Here is a 16,186-nt window from a genome sequence, read left to right on the forward strand (position 1 = left end):
CCCTGGAAATTTTCCAACTTTCCCATTTGCAATCTGTTGCAGACACTAAGATTAGATAAACCTGTGAGGGGGAAATTCTGAAATGTTTATGAAACAAAAAGCATAAAGCACAATACATAATTATTTCTGCAGTATTTCACTGCAGAGTGCCACTTGACAGTGGTTCCAGCATGTGAATAATTCTGAAATTCAAATCCTCAGTCTATAAAGTATAAATGAATTAGCATGAATCTTTGTAATTCCCTTTTACTGTAGTCTCCAATACAAGAACAAAACATCACAATGTCCCATGACCTGCACATTAAAACAGTGCAGTTCCAGTTTGACCTTTTCAAGTTCTAAGGTTGATGCTGATCATTTTCTTTTTATTGTCTGGCTTATTAACTTGTGCAAAATGGAAGGAAATGCTAACTCATCAAAATGAAATATGTTAAAAGACAAAAAGTTAAGTTGTTACTATATTTCACTGAAATCCTTGCCCAACTGAAGTAAGTGGGAGTTTTGCCATTGACTTCAAGGAGCTAGAATTTCACTTTCACCATTTTGATACCTAACCCATAATATATGTAACCACATAGATTTTTAAAGTAATATACATGGTCATGGAGCTATGCATATTGCCGTCAGTCAGGCTTCAGGGTCTTTTCGATGGGTTGCTGACAGGTCCTCTATCAGTCAATGATAAGCTTTTGGTTGCATGCATGCATGCATGCATTTGGTCCCCTGTGTAGCGTGTTAACCATGCACAATTAGTCAACATGACAGACTCCCAAGAGAGCCCCCAGAGCTCACAAATCAGATAAGTATTGAAATTACCCAACCAGGTTTACTGCCAAACAACATACAGTAATAGTTGTCAGCGAACAGACTCGCTGCTGCACCACTATACCTTATGTAAGCCCGGGCAATGGACTAACATCCACTAAGCACCCTGGATTTCCAGCGCCCACCACTTCCATAGTCAGCCAGCTATCACCTTGTGGTACTGCTGATAGCAACACACTCCTATTAGGGTATTTATAATTACCATTTGTATTATTATTAATAGTCGACTGAGTGTTTTTAGTGGATTAGAATATTGGGATAGTCATTGTTATAGTGTGTCTCACAGGATTATGTATATTTTATAAACTAAACTTTTGCAATTGTTGTATAGACATTTATTTTCACTTGAAGTATATTACCAATATTGTATCCTAAACATAATGCTTAACTGCTAAAATAGATACTCATAATGTTCCATGAGAAGATATCTTGCTTTCCCCTGCTAAACACTTTGAGCAAAAGTTAATAACATAATTTTTACCAAGTGTTTTAGAGTTAATTTGCTTATAATACCAATTTTACTTGTATCATCTGTTTAAAAGCACAAATGTTAATGATTAGTACTTTCCTTTAACATAATATAAAAGAAAATATAATTTAAATCAAAATGAATTTTAAAAACAGGTGTCTGTAAATACTTTGAAGATATTAAACATTCATGATGCTTTGTGTTTTGGAGTCCCAAAGATGGAAATCTGTCAAAAGTTTTGTTAGCTTTATACATTATTGCTATGCCATTCTTAGACCTTCATTTAAAAGTAAAAACAAGTTTATAAAAATCCATACAAAAAATTGACATTTTGTTAATGTTATTGTGCTGAGGTGTACCAACCCCGCACTGGCCGGGGGGGTGGAGGACAGGCTTATTGGATGGAGCAGAAACCTCCCCAATGGCTCTGCTGGGCATGCTAACACTGCAGCCCTAGTATAAAAGCCAGAGTAGCTGGTTAGTTCAGGTTGTCCCCTGGAGGGGAAGGAGCTTCTGCCCTAACTCAGGAGCAGCAGCCTGAGGAGCTGCCTGAGCAGAGGGAGCCACAGCCAGCGGAACCTCAGCCAAAGGAGCAGCCCGAACCAGAGGGAGCAGCAGCCTGAGGAATGGCAGCCTGACACCAAACCACATCCTATGCAGCTGGACAGGAGTAGGAAGTAGCCCAAGGCAGGGAGCCAAAAGGTGGCCGGGTGAGCTTGGCACGTTTAAGGGGAATTCCCTGCTGAGCTGGTAGTTGGAAATGCCCCCCCCCCCCCCTCCAACAGGGCCCTGAGCTGGGGCCTGGTGGAGATGGTGTCCCTAGGCCCCCTATCACCATCCCTGTGACCCTAGGGAAGGGGAGCACTGATCCTGTGAATGACTAGGCCGCTGGGCCTGACTATGAGCAACGAGGCCGCTGGGCCTGACCTGGTGTGACTAAGCTGTCAGGGATTACAGGCGATGGGTCAGTTTGCGGGGTGTCACTCCTTTGGAAGAGGCGCGGGGCATGAGGCCCCATTACAACTGTGAGAGAATGTGGGCATAGCTTAAGCCCTCCTCTGTCCACCCCCTTCTCCCCTCTCCTCCCCTCCCCCCGTGGGTACAAGGGGAAAGGTCGGGGACTTTAAAACAAAGCTTAAAAAGGGGGGGGGGGGGTTGGTGGTGTTCTTTTGTGAGTGTTTTTACCCATAGAGTGAGAAGGCAGGTAACCAAAGTGGGCTGCCACCATGGACCCCAGTAAGCTGTTCGAGTTGCTGATGGACCACCAACAGAAGCAGGCAGCCCAACAGCAGAGCTGCAGAACCAATTGCTCTAGCAGTTGGTGAACCAACAACAGATGCAGGCCACAAGAGAACAAGAGCTGTGGAGGACTACTCCCTCTCCTCCCTCAGACACAGCTGCAGGAGGCACCAGGGGTGGGCTGGCAGGGTTATCCCTGAGGCTCACTAAGATCAGCCCCCACAATGAGCCCGAGGCCTACCTGGTGACTTTTGAACGTGTCGTAACTGCTGCAGGATGGCCCCCAGAGCACTGGGACACCTTGCTGGCCCCCTATCTGACCAGACTGGACCAGATGACCTATCGCAATATGTACCCCCAGAAGGCAATGTGATACAAGCAGATGAAGGCGGCCATATTGGACCAAGTAGGGATTAGTGCAGAGATGTACCACCAACGGCTGCAGCAAGAGCAGTACCCCATGGTGGGCTGTAGCCCAGCAAAATATGTGACCAGTGTTGACGGTGGCTAGAGCCAGACCAGAGAACTGTAGCCCAGGTAACTGAACTGGTGGCCCTGGAACAGTTTGTGCAAGTTCTACACCAAGGGGGGAAGGAGTGGGTACAACACCACCACCCTGAGACCTTGGCCTAAGCCGTCTCCCTGATGGAAGACTATATGGTGGCAGAAGACATCCCAAAGACTGAACAGAGACTGCGTAATCCGGGGACACCAGGAAAGGGGCAGGACTGGGGATCCAGCAGTACTGCAAGAGGTGGAGTCAATGTCTCCCAGGGTAGCGATGCGACCACCTAAGAACAGCCCACCAGAAGGGCCCAGCCAGGAAGCCCCAGTTTGGGGAGAGGCTGACCCACCCTGAGAACGATGGAAAACCCACCAACCTGGTCCAAGCTGAGCCCAGTGTTATGGGTTTGGCCAGGAGGGCCATTTCAGATGAGAATGTCCATTCATGGACTGCAGCTATGGACAGGTACTGGTGACGGGGGCACAAGCTTTGAAAAGGGACTGAGCAAAGATAGTAATTCCAGTCAGGGTAAATGGGATAGTGACTGTGGCACTAGTGGACTCGGGATGTAGTCAGACTGGTGGGTCACATTGTGTAGCTACAGTGTATCCATGGGGACATGAGGGTGTACCCCCGTGACAGGGGTGTCACTAGCTATGGGTTCCAACGAGGAACACCGTACGGTGGTGGTGGCCCTGAAGTTGGTGTACCCGGTGGTGTTAGGCTGGGAGTGGCCCTACTTTACAGACCTCATATGAGGTGAAATCCCTGGAACCCACCAAAGGGAGGAGCCCTGCCCCACTTAGGCAGCGTTGGCCGGGTGAGAGCTGGCAGAGGACCCAAAGGAAGGAACCTCAGGGATCCAAAGGGGGGAAAGACCCCTGGCCCCAGGATGCAGTGTTATCCATAGATCCCCAGCAGGTGGGCATTGACCTAGAAGGGGACTTCCTTGATGAGCAGTGAATGACACAACCCTCAGCCGGGCCTGAGAACAGGCAGGGAAACCCTGTCCAGAAGGGACCCAGTCACAGCGCATTACTCAGGGACCCTGGTTCAAGATCCGAAATGATCGTGGATCCTCAAACACAGGTTGAGATTTGCCAACTGCCGGTACCCCAGCGATTCCAGTGAGTGATACACCAGTTCGCCCACACCGTACCATGGGCAGGACACCTGGGCCGTGAAAAGATGCTGCATAGGGTAGCCCAGCAATTCTTCTGGCTGGGGATACACCAAGAGGTCAGCGACTACTGTGCCTCGTTCCTGGAGTGCCAAAAGACTAGCCCTGGCAGGATCCCCCTGATGCTGTTGATACCACTATCGGTGGTGGGGATGCCGTTCGAGCACATAGGCCTGGACCTGGTGGGCCTGCTGGTGTGGAGCACAAGTGGGAACAAATATATTTTGGTCATCATAGACTATGCCACCCATTACCCGGAGGCAATCCCTTTATGAGTCACAATCGCCTGGGCCATTGCAGACAAACTCCTAAAAGTATTTGTGAGGGTCAGGCTCCTAAAGGAGATCCTGATGGACCAGAGGACAAATGTAACATCAAAGCTTATGACTGAATTGTCGCCTGCTGAATATCCGCTCCCTAAAGACCTCTGTATACCACCCTCAGACAGATGAATTAGTGGAGTGTTCTAATAGAACTCTCAAAGCCATGCTTCGCAAGTTCATGGAAGAAGACCCGCAGCTTTGGGATAAATGGTTGCCGGCTCTCCTTTTTGCTGTGAGGGAGGTACTCCAGGCTTCCACTGGGTTCTCTCCCTTTGAGTTACTGTATGGATACTGCCACCCATGAGGAATCCTGGACCTAGTGAGGGAGACATGGGAAGAGCAGGAAACTTGCATTGAGGGGTTCATCCACTATGTGCTGCAGCTGAGGGAGTAGCTGAAGGAGTTAGGCCAGCTAGCCTGCGAGAACCTGCAGAAGGCACAGGAGGACCAGGCACGACACTATAACCAGGGAAAAAGGTGAGGACCTTTCAACCTGGGGATCGGGTGTTGCTCTTGCTACCCTCAGCTGAATCCAAGCTATTGGCAAAATGGCAAGGCCCATTCGAGGTAATCCAAAAGGTGGGTTCCGTGGACTATGAGGTATGGCTGCCAGGGCAGTGCAAAGAGTCCCATATTTACCATGTGAACCTCCTAAAAGCCTGGAAGGAATGGGAGGCTATGCTGATTGTCCTTTGCTCTCTGGAGCCAGAACTTGGGCCGCAAACCGGGGGCTCACGAGGACACCATCAGGTGGACATCGGGCAAGACCTAGGAATGGAACAGCAGCAACAGCTACAAGAATTGATCACCCAATTCTTTCAGGTCTTGTCAGACAAGCTAGGGAAGACCCAATTAACCAGTCACCACATCACCACCATCCTGGGCCAAAAGGTAAGGGACAACCACCGCTCCCTCCCCAAGAAGATGTGGGACACCGTTAGGGAGGAGCTAGGAAAAATGCTGGTGCTAGGGGTGGTTGAGGAATCAGAGTAAATGATGGAGCCCCACTGTATTAGTTTCTAAGCCAGATGGGAGAGTGAGGTTTTATGTCAACTTCTGTAAAGTGAACAGCATCTCATGATTCGACGCATACCCTATGCTCCGGGTGGATGAACTGCTAGAGCGGTTGGGGCGTACTGAATACATCTCGACACTAGACCTCACATTCTAAAGAATATAATCATTTTTCCCCATTTAAAGATGAAGTGCAAAAAATAAACCATAATAGATAGGATAACATACATCACAATGCTTTGCAGTTCAACCTAAGCTATGCAATTATAATTATGTTAATAGTGTAACTTATCTCAACGTAGCTAAGATCTATTTACCACAGGGTCCACTACTGAGAAGAGTCCACAGAAAAAAACTTTCCAGATGATTCTGCCTAATTCATCTCATTCTGCTGAAGTACCAGAGTTGACAGGAGAGTGATCAGCACTTGATTTAGTGGGTTTTTACTAGACTCACTAAATCAACTGCTGGTGAATCAATTGCAGCAGTGTCAATCAACCGGGTAGAGGAGACAAGGCCCCTTCTTATCCAAGCTCTTTCTGACATCATCCTAAATGGGCATTCTGCTGATCACTTAAATACAGATCAGTGCAAGAACATGGGCCACAAGTAAAACTGACTCCTTCCCCTTCAACTCTCTTTTCCCATAAATTGCTTTGTTTCTGGTTTAAAAAAAAAATGAAACTGTATAAGGGGAATAAAGTGGATTATCGTAAAGTATGCAAAATGCCTTTGCCATTTAAAGTATCAGTTTATGTGCAATTAAAAAAATATGTATGCGGTGGTTCCAGTTGACTCAATATTGTGTCATACTTATGTGAGTCATTTCTCTGCTCTCAGGCAGGGAGGAGGCATAGTTTGTAGATGAGGACATGCTATCTAAATCCACAGTTTGAATTTGTCAGGGAGATAGTACAGGAAAAACTTCTGTTTCTAAATCCAACTTGAACTTCAAACCAGTCAAAACAGGGGAAGATCATTCAGAAGAAGCAATGGAAACTGAATTTTCCTGATCAGATACATACTTGAATCTTATTGCATCTTTTGTATGAAGCAATTCTCTGAAAAATACGCTATACTATAAGTGACCAGGAGGGTGCAGTATATGATGTCCTATTTTGACAGAGGAGCATCTATCACAAAGTCAACATATTAATAACCACTTTGATGCAGATATCTGGCAAATTATTGCCTATGTGCCTAATTAATACACCAGTGCTTTCCTATCTCCTGGCCCATAATACAGCACTAACTTACACTGAGTCTTTACTTCAATGAACAGGCTTCTTCTCCACTCCTTCAATCCATGTCCCATCACCCTGACAAACAAAAACAAAATAGTCCTGGACGGGACCTTCAAGAAGAAGGGCACAATAACAGATTGAAATGTGAGTTGCTGCTGCAGAGAGAAGAGGTAAGTACTTGGGACAATTAAATAATGCAGCCCAGAGAGAGAAGTTCAGGTGCAGCTTTTTTCATTTCAGACAAATTACAGGAAAATCACTCTGCTTGGACTTAAATCCATCATTTTCAACCATTTTCAGAATTGAACCATTCCAGTAAGACTAAGGATCTAATGCTAGTATTTTTTCCCTCCAGTATCTGAACCAACCTCCAGTCTGAGACTGGATGAGAAGGACAAGAAAAGTGCAGCTCTGTGGTAAGAAAATCAGAGCATTTGTTTTATCTTGCCATCTAGGAATTGAAGTTAGTAAACAATTCATTAACCCCACACCCTCTCTAGGAAGGTTGTTGATTATTGAAATTAAAGATGTTCAAAACTGTTTTGACTTTAATCCACTCAAATTTACTGGATTCAAAAGTTTGACTTGAACTCAAGTAGTGGTGGGTTAATGTTCGGCTTAGAAGAGACACTGAAAAAGGAGCAGAGATGAAATAAAGTTGGAAATGTCTAGTAAATAAATAGGATGAAAATGTAGCAGACACAAGGGCTACGTCTACACTGGCCCCTTTTCCGGAAGGGGCATGTAAATTTCACTAGTCGTCGTAGGGAAATGAGCGGGGGATTTAAATATCCCCCGCGGCATTTAAATAAAAATGTCCGCCGCTTTTTTCCGGCTTTTAAAAAAGCCGGAAAAGAGCGTCTAGACTGGCCCCGATCCTCCGGAAAAAGTGCCCTTTTCCGGAGGCTCTTATTCTTACTTTAAAGTAAGAATCTTCTTTAAAGTAAGAATAAGAGCCTCCGGAAAAGGGCACTTTTTCCGGAGGATCGGGGCCAGTCTAGACGCTCTTTTCCGGCTTTTTTAAAAGCCGGAAAAAAGCGGCGGACATTTTTATTTAAATGCCGCGGGGGATATTTAAATCCCCCGCGCATTTCCCTACGACGACTAGTGAAATTTACATGCCCCTTCCGGAAAAGGGGCCAGTGTAGACGTAGCCAAGCTGAGTACAACATAGATGTAAAGAAATAAAAGAAAGGAGGAGAGAGAGAGTGAGCTTCTAGCAGAAAAATACAATTATATACTTGGTTGTTTCATAAGAACGGCCGTACTGGGTCAGACCAAAGGTCCATCTAGCCCAGTAGCCTGTCTGCCAACAGTGACCAGCACCAGGTGCCCAGAGAGGGTGGACCGAACACAATGATCAAGCGATTTGTCTCCTGCCATCCCTCTCCAGCCTCTGACAAACAGAGGCCAGGGACACCATTTCTATCCCCTGGCTAATAGCCTTTTATGGACCTAACCTCCATGAAATTATCTAGCTTCTCTTTAAACTCTGTCATAGTCCTAGCCTTCACAGCCTCCTCTGGCAAGGAATTCCACAGGTTGACTACATACTGTGTGAAGAAGGACTTTCTTTTATTAGTTTTAAACATGTTACCCATTAATTTCATTTGGTGTCCTCTAGTTCTTCTATTATGGGAACTAATAAATAACTTTTCTTTATTTGCCCTCTCCACACTACTCATGATTTGATATACCTCTATCATATCCCCCCTCAGTCTCCTCTTTTCTAAACTGAAAAGTCCCAGTTGCTTTAACCTCTCTTCATATGGGACCCGTTCCAAACCCCTAATCATTTGTTGCCCTTTTCTGAATCCTTTCCAAGGCCAAAATATCTTTTTTGGGGTGAGGAGACCACATCTGTACACAGTATTCAAGATGTGGGCGTACCATAGTTTTATACAGGGGCAGTAAGATATTCTGTCTTATTTTCTATCTCTTTCTTAATAATTCCTAGCATCCGATTTGCCTTTTTGACCGCCGCTGCACACTGTGTGGAAGTTTTCAGAGAACTATCCATGATAACTCCAAGATCTCTTTCCTGATTTGTCATAGCCAAATTAGCCCCCATCATACTGTACATATAGTTGGGGTTATTTTTCCCGATGTGCATTACTTTACACCTATCCACATTAAATTTCATTTGCCATTTTGTTACCCAATCACTCAGTTTGGTGAGATCTTTTTGGAGTCCCTCACAGTCTGCTTCTCTCTTGACTATCCTAAACAGTTTGGTATCATCCGCAAGCTTTACCACCTTCCTGCTTACCTCTTTCTCCAGATCATTTATTTATAAATTGAAAAGGATTGGTCCCAGGACTGACTCTTGGGGGACACCACTAGTTACCCCTCTCCATTCTGAAAATTTACCATTTATTCCTACCCTTTGTTGCCTGTCTTTTAGCCAGTTCTCAATCCAAGAAGGGACCTTCCCTCTTATCCCATGGTAATGTAATTTACACAAGAGCCTTTGGTGAGGGACCTTGTCAAAGGCTTTCTGAAAATCTAAGTATACTATATATACTGGATCCCCCTTGTCTGCATGTTTGTTAACCCCTTCAAAGAACTCTAATAGATTAGTAAGACATGATTTCACTTTACAGAAACCATGATGACTTTTGTCCAACAAATTATATTCTTCTACATGCCTGACAATTTTATTCGTTACTATTGTTTCGACTAATTTGCCCGGTACTGAAGTTAGACTTACCGGTCTGTAATTGCCAGGATCGCCTCTAGAGCCCTTTTTAAATATTGGTGTCACGTTGGCTACCTTCCAGTCATTAGGTATGGAAGCTGATTTAAGGGATAGGTTACAAACCACAGATAATAGTTCAGCAATTTCCCATTTGAGTTCTTTTAGAACCCTTGGGTGAATGCCATCCGGTCCCGGAGATTTGTTAACATTAAGTTTTTCTGTTTGTTCCAAAACCTCCTCTAATGACACTTCAATCCAGGACAGTTCCTCAGATTCATCACCCACAAAGGACAGTGCAGATTTGGGAATCTTCCTAACGTCCTCAGCCATGAACATGAGCTTTTGGGGAAGTTCATCTCTCCCCCATATAGAACATATATGTTCCTATCATTAGAAAAATAGAGTATAAATTAAGGGGCAAATGGTTTATGACCTCAGACTGATTTTGTGAAGCTAAAACTAGTCATAGAGTTCCCAGCTGTGATCAGAGCCCCATTGTGCTAGACAGTGTACATACATATAATGAGAGAAAGTCCCTGCCCTGAGGAGCGTACAATCCAAATAGGCAAGGCGGGCAAAGGGTAGGAGGAGGAAAAAAGGTACAGAGAAGCAAAGTGACTTGCCCATTGTTTCACAGCTGGGCAGTGGTGGAGCTGACTATGAAATCCAGGTCTCCAGAGTCCCACCAAGGCCTAGTCACTAAATCACAGTGCTTCCTGCACAACCCTGTATGCCTGCTGCTGTTTGTGTTGTAATGTTGCAGTGTCACGGGTATAGCATCACCCTGTGCTGATGTTACAACAGCTCTGAAAGATGTTTCAGGACACCCCATGGCTGTGCGATTATATCCATCAAAATAGGATGATCCTATAAAAACAAGGACGAGGAGCAATATGGACCATAGGCCTGATTCTGCTCTCATGTACTTTCATTTTACACCAGCATAACTCCATTGTGCAGATGGTTACCCCTGATTTACACCAAAATAGTTGAGAGGAGTCTCAGACCCGATATGATACTCTGCTCCTAAATCTGTTGATAATAATTAATTAACCTTATGAAGGTGCTCAGGGTGCTAGCACAAGCTGTGTTTGCATTGGGCAAACTGGCCATTGGCCACATCAAGCCATAGGAGCACTTTCCTAGGGCCTGTGGTTGTGGCCACTGTTATACTGCTAATGGAGCAGGAGCAATGAGAGACCAATGTCATTGTCATTGTTGATTCCTGTAGCACCATAGCAGCTATACACTGGCCTGGATGCCTTTCTACACATTGTTACGGCAGGAGTTGCGAAATGGAACTGTTACTAAGAAACAATTGGTATGCTAACAATGTTCAGTCTTCAAAGAAGTGCTGAGTTGCCTTTAGCTTTGTGTTGTATTTTCTTTTGAAGGGAGCTGTGGCAAGCAGCAAAGGTATTTGTTCTCTGCCTTAATCTCTCTAATTAGAGTCATTTCTGAGGAGACTTGTTCCCTGGGAAATGGACATTACTGTTTTGGCTAAGGTTCTTGAAAGAACAGATTGTAGGCTGTTTATGACCATCTTTGTTCAAGGACTGATGTATTGTATAAATAAAATAAGTTACTACTAAGAAAATACCCTAATGTCATGTCACTTATTTCTCCTCCACTGGGGAACTGACCTGCAAAGCCCTGATAGCTGACACTGCTCAGCAGAGCAACAACAGTTATCAGACTGTGTTCTTGATTTAGATCCATGTCCCGAAATTTCCAGAACAGCAGTATAACTTGCTCTGAAACTCTTCACTTAACTAACTGGAACCAAAATTATGTATCCCACTGTATCCAGCACACTGAAATCATTTGTGCAACTTGTAGGAAAGTCTGGAATGAAATCGTTTTCAAAGTTGAGAAAAAGTTGGAGGGAACAAAAGATTAAAGCAAAAAAAATTGTTTTTGGAAAAACATAAAAGGGAGGACCAATCAGCCTGGGCAAATCATGAAAATAAATCTACAAGGCTTGGAGAGTGAGAGAGGCAATATACCACCAGTTGTGAATGCAATTCAACATTGTGCAAAAGCAACTAAAATCTAAAATAGTTAAAAATATCAAGAAATAAATCTTCATCGTATAACTATAAGATTATGCAATATAATGTGTATATACATTATATTTACATACACATGTGCTACACTTTCCCAGACCGGCAGAAATTTGGCAATATGCCGCAACCCCATAACTCTCACTTGACCATTTTTAAATTAAGCTTGGAAGCAGATCAGCTTTCGGTAATATATTTGGGTACATTTCTGGGGTGGGGGTGTGTGTGTGTGGAGAGAGGTTGCTGTATACAAGAAGGTCAGATGAGATGATCATAATGATCCCTTGGAATCTATGACCTATGCATGGTGAAGAGTGCCAGAGGCAGGTGTGGCTAATGTCCTTTCAGACAGCTCTGATGCTGGATCAACTGTAAAAGCCACCTGCTGATGTTGGACCAGGTTCACTTGAATGTTCCCAGTCTTACTGAGCTCCTACAGCTTATTCTGAGGAAGTGACTCAAACAAGGCAGAGGCTTTATGCCAGTGCTTGACCCACCCTTTGGTCATGCATAATGTGAAGGATTGATGCTATGGCTTAATAAAACCTTTGAGTGTATGAATATCAGCACAAGGTATCAGGGCTAGTGCTTTAGGTGCAACTAGTCTCCCTATTTGCCTCAGTTACCAAGTTTCCATATGGGAGACATGGCCAAAGGCCTCCTTGGAGAGCCTGTACTTTTTCTGAGCTGCTGAAGATGACTGTGAGGTAACCACTGCATCTCCCTCTAGAACAGGGTAAAAGGGCATGGAGGGACCTGTTGCCAGAGCTCCTTTCTCTTGCTGTGATGTGGCAGGCTGCCAATAGGGAAGCTGCTGAACAGCTGCAGAAGGGGCAAAAGACCAACTGTTCAGAGTGTTTTTTTCTTATGAAGCAGGTCAAGCTCTGGCATCATTGCATTGGTCTCTTATGCAGCTCAGAAAATATACACGGTCCTCAAGGAGGCCTTTGGCCATGTATCCCACATGGACACTTTGTGATTGAGGGCTAGCAGCAGGAAAAGTGTTCCTATGAGGCTGGGAATCCCCTGCAGGTTCCCCATAATGAGCTGTCTAACATCCATGGGAGAGGAGGTGTGTCATGAGGTCAGGACTGAGAGCTGGAATCTCCTGAGCTCTAACTCCTGCTCAGACACTGATTCTTTCAGGGGTTTTGAATATACCACTTTATATTTCTGCCTCCACTCTCAATATCTGTACAATGGGGTTGATATATACTTACCTTCTCCCAGTTGTGAGGTAAGTTCATGCTTGTTAACAGCTTTGAAAATGAAAAATGCTGAATACTTGTTAAGTATTGTTATCCCAGGTGGTATTAGCAAGCAATAACACATGTTCCCCTTGAAAGATGCTGCCAGGTCAGAAAGGTCCATTGTCAAATAGTGAAAAACTTCTCACCTTCTCCTGGAAAAAAAAAAGATATTTACAGCAGAAGGATACATGGGCTAAATGACCTTGACAATTTGGAAAAAGTTGTGCCTTTAGAGAGAGCTTTGAAAAATACATTGCTTTTATGGCCTTGTACAGGGAGGTGCACAACTGAGATTAATTTAAAAGGGAGAGAGCTGTTGATAGAGCATTCTCCGTAGCAAAAGAACTTCCCATTCATGTTTTGAAATTTGTTGATTATCAAGGCCCATCCCCTCCCAAACCATGCAGCACCAACTCTGCAATGTACCCAAGAAAGGGCTTTTGGGGGAAAGTGATATGAGCCTTCAGGATTTTTTTTTTATGATTTTTTTTCTTTAGCCTTGGGGGGAGGGATAGCTCAGCGGTTTGAGCATTGGCTTATTAAACCCAGGGTTAGGAGTTCAATCCTTGAGGGGGCCATTTAGGGATCTGGGGCAAATCTGTCAGGGATGGTACTTGGTGCTGCCATGAGGGCAGGGGAGTGGACTCAATGACCTCTCCAAGGTCCTTTTCAGTTCTGTGAGATAGGTGTATCTCAATATATTATTATTTTCATTGTTTGGCTTTCTCATTTTTCTCCTGTAAGTGAGGAGAAGCAGCTGAATTTGTCAATTTTAAATTCTATTGTATGGTTTTGTGTTCTAAAATAATTGTTTACGGGGGCCTAAAATCTGGATAGGCACTTTTTGTTTATATAGGTACCGAAAGAAACAATTATCAAGATACCCAATACAATACAAAACACTTTTTGTTTATGCAGGTATTGAAAGAAACAGTTAATGAAACACAAAATAGAATACAATACATTGAGAGCTTAACAGAATCTACACAGCATGACAGAATTGTGCTTGCAAAGACAGCTAAGCCATACTCTATGGGAGTCTTTTGGAACTACAGGCAGACTAAATGTAATACACGCATGTTAGAAATATCTCAAGGACATCTCTAGGAAAAGTTATACAACAGCCTTTCTGTTGACTAAGTTGGGTTATAGAAAGATCTGCAGGATTATTATGGCAGCTGACTACATTTCTGCTTCAAAGACAGCAACTGTTTCCTTATCTATTTATTGTTTTGTGGGGAGAGGCAAAAAGATGAGAAGAGGAAAGAAGTTAAATGTGAGAACATATGTCCACATTTTCAAAAGCTCACTTATTTGGGGATACCTCAATTTTGGGTGCCCAATTTCAGACACAACTTCAGGCCTAAGAGTCCTGCTCCTTCCAACACTTACGCATGGATTTAATTTTTCTATTTTGAGTAACTCCATTTATTTTAATGTTTGCAGTATGGGGGCCCAAGTTTGAACATATTTTCTTTACAGCCCAGATGTATTTAAATTGCTTTGAGCATTAAATAAATATATTTGGTGTATATAAACTAAACTAAACAAGTACACTAAATGAGTGTGACATACAAACTCATACAAATTTCTTCTAGTACTTATGTTTAAACATAATATAGACAGGACATTTAATATAACCATACCATTCTGGTTTGAAGATATAATCAGTATGGTTTGAAAATGAAATTTATATATGATCTTTTAAAATATTTTCATGTGTATATATTCCTTTCCTGCCTCTGACTCATCTAATCTTCAGTGCAGGAAAAGGCCATGTAAGGGCCAGTAAACTTTGAGTTTTATCTTGCAGACTTTCCTTTAGCTCAGTCTACTGGAATCAAGTCTTATGGCTACAATAGAATGGGCTCAGACAGGGCTGGATTAAGGTACTGGCATTATGGACCTCTGCCAATAAAAAAATCTCAACTTTTGTTTTTAAAAGAAAAATCAAAAAAGTGAACTGAGCATAATTGATGTCTGCGTGAGCAGAGAACCCAAAGCTCTGAGAGTTAACTGTACCAGCCAGTAGGTTGATAACTCCAAGACCCACTGTTCTGGGGGGAAGGGGCTGCCAACGCCACTCCAGGAGAGGGCTCTACACATGGCAGGACAAAAATGCAGTAGGTGAGTGCATTTTCACAAATATACTCCACATGCTGAGAGAAGTCCCAGGCATGCTCCCTATTGCTACCACAGTCATTGTGAGAGGGAAAAGACACCCCTGCTATTCCAGGGGAGAGGGCATGATGACAGGGAATTCCATGGTTGCAGATCCTTCTTCTCTGGAGGAGAGGGAGGCCCCTGGTATCATATCTCTGTGCTTTAGGGGAGGAGCCAATTTAATCCAGGAGTTTTCAAACTTTGTGTCATGATTTATAAGAGTAAGCCACTGGCTGGCCATCAGATGCTTTGTTTACCTGAGCGTCCACAGGTAGGGCCACTGGTAGCTCCCAGTGGTTGTGGTTCACCATTCCTGGCCAGTAGAAGCTGCAGGAAGTAGTGGCCAAACCTATACCACTTCCTGCAGCTTCCATTGGCCGAGAACGATGTACCACAACCACAGGGAGCTGCGAGCAGCCATGCCTGTGGGTGCTCAAATAAAAAAAAATCTCTCAGACAACTAGCGACTTACCCTTACAAGCCATGACCCAAAGTTTGAAAACTCCTGCCTTAAGCCAGCCTGAGATGCTCTCTCTGAAGGCTTGGCCTTTCAGTCACCTGGAGAGTAGAGGCAAGAACAACAGGGTTGGATGCTTTTCTAAAAGATCTGCTCTATGATTTACTTTTAGGAAATACTATGGCTTGTATTATACAGGGGTATGTCTACACTACAGCGCTAATTCGAACTAACGAGGTCCACGATGTCCGCACTAGCCCAGGCGGGTGCCCGCCTCTTGCGGTCCCGGGCAAGCTCCCAGGAGCCGCCAGCCTGGTCCCGGGAAGAGGGGGAGGGCTGGGGGGCATCGGGTGGCTGGCTCGAGCCGTGCCAGGTGTAGGGTCTGCTGGCTGGGTGCTGGCGGGCTTGCACCTGGCACGGGCACCGTAGCCACCCCGTGGCCTTTTAAGGGGTCCGGGGCCTGGAGGGGGGCAGACGAGTTTCCCTGGTGTTGGCCAGAGTGGCCACCAGGGAAACCTGGGGAGGGCTAGCCTCCCACTAGTTCGAATTAAGGGGCTACACACCCCTTAATTCGAACTAGCTAGTTCGAACTAGGCTTAATCCTCGTGGAATGAGGATTACCTAGTTCGAACTAAGCGCTCCGTTAGTTCGAATTAAATTCGAACTAACGGAGCGCTAGTGTAGCACCTATGAAAGTTAGTTCGAACTAACGTCTGTTAGTTCGAACTAACTTTGTAGTGTAGACATACCCCAGGA

At 44.4% G+C, this 16,186-nt stretch overlaps 2 long non-coding RNA genes across 3 annotated transcripts in view; one reads left to right on the top strand and one right to left on the bottom strand.

The window, feature by feature from the left end:
* The first annotated feature begins 742 nt into the window (after window positions 1-742).
* Window positions 743-16,186, top strand: part of LOC142827939 (uncharacterized) — a 39,962-nt gene continuing 24,518 nt past the window's right edge. Inside the window, exons 1-3 of one of the 2 annotated variants that reach the window (XR_012902748.1) lie at window positions 743-1,013; window positions 6,838-6,969; window positions 7,155-7,215. This is a non-coding gene — a long non-coding RNA (uncharacterized LOC142827939). Of the gene's footprint in view, window positions 1,014-4,634; window positions 5,433-6,837; window positions 6,970-7,154; window positions 7,216-16,186 lie in introns of those variants that run through there. The other variant, XR_012902749.1, reaches the window with a different exon arrangement.
* The window catches only part of LOC142827940 (uncharacterized), a 34,272-nt gene continuing 30,541 nt past the window's right edge, over window positions 12,456-16,186 (bottom strand). Inside the window, exon 3 of the long non-coding RNA XR_012902750.1 lies at window positions 12,456-12,962. This is a non-coding gene — a long non-coding RNA (uncharacterized LOC142827940). The remainder of the gene's footprint in view (window positions 12,963-16,186) is intronic.

The sequence above is a fragment of the Pelodiscus sinensis genome, chromosome 3 (genome assembly GCF_049634645.1).
Source record: "Pelodiscus sinensis isolate JC-2024 chromosome 3, ASM4963464v1, whole genome shotgun sequence".
NCBI lineage: Eukaryota > Metazoa > Chordata > Testudines > Trionychidae > Pelodiscus > Pelodiscus sinensis.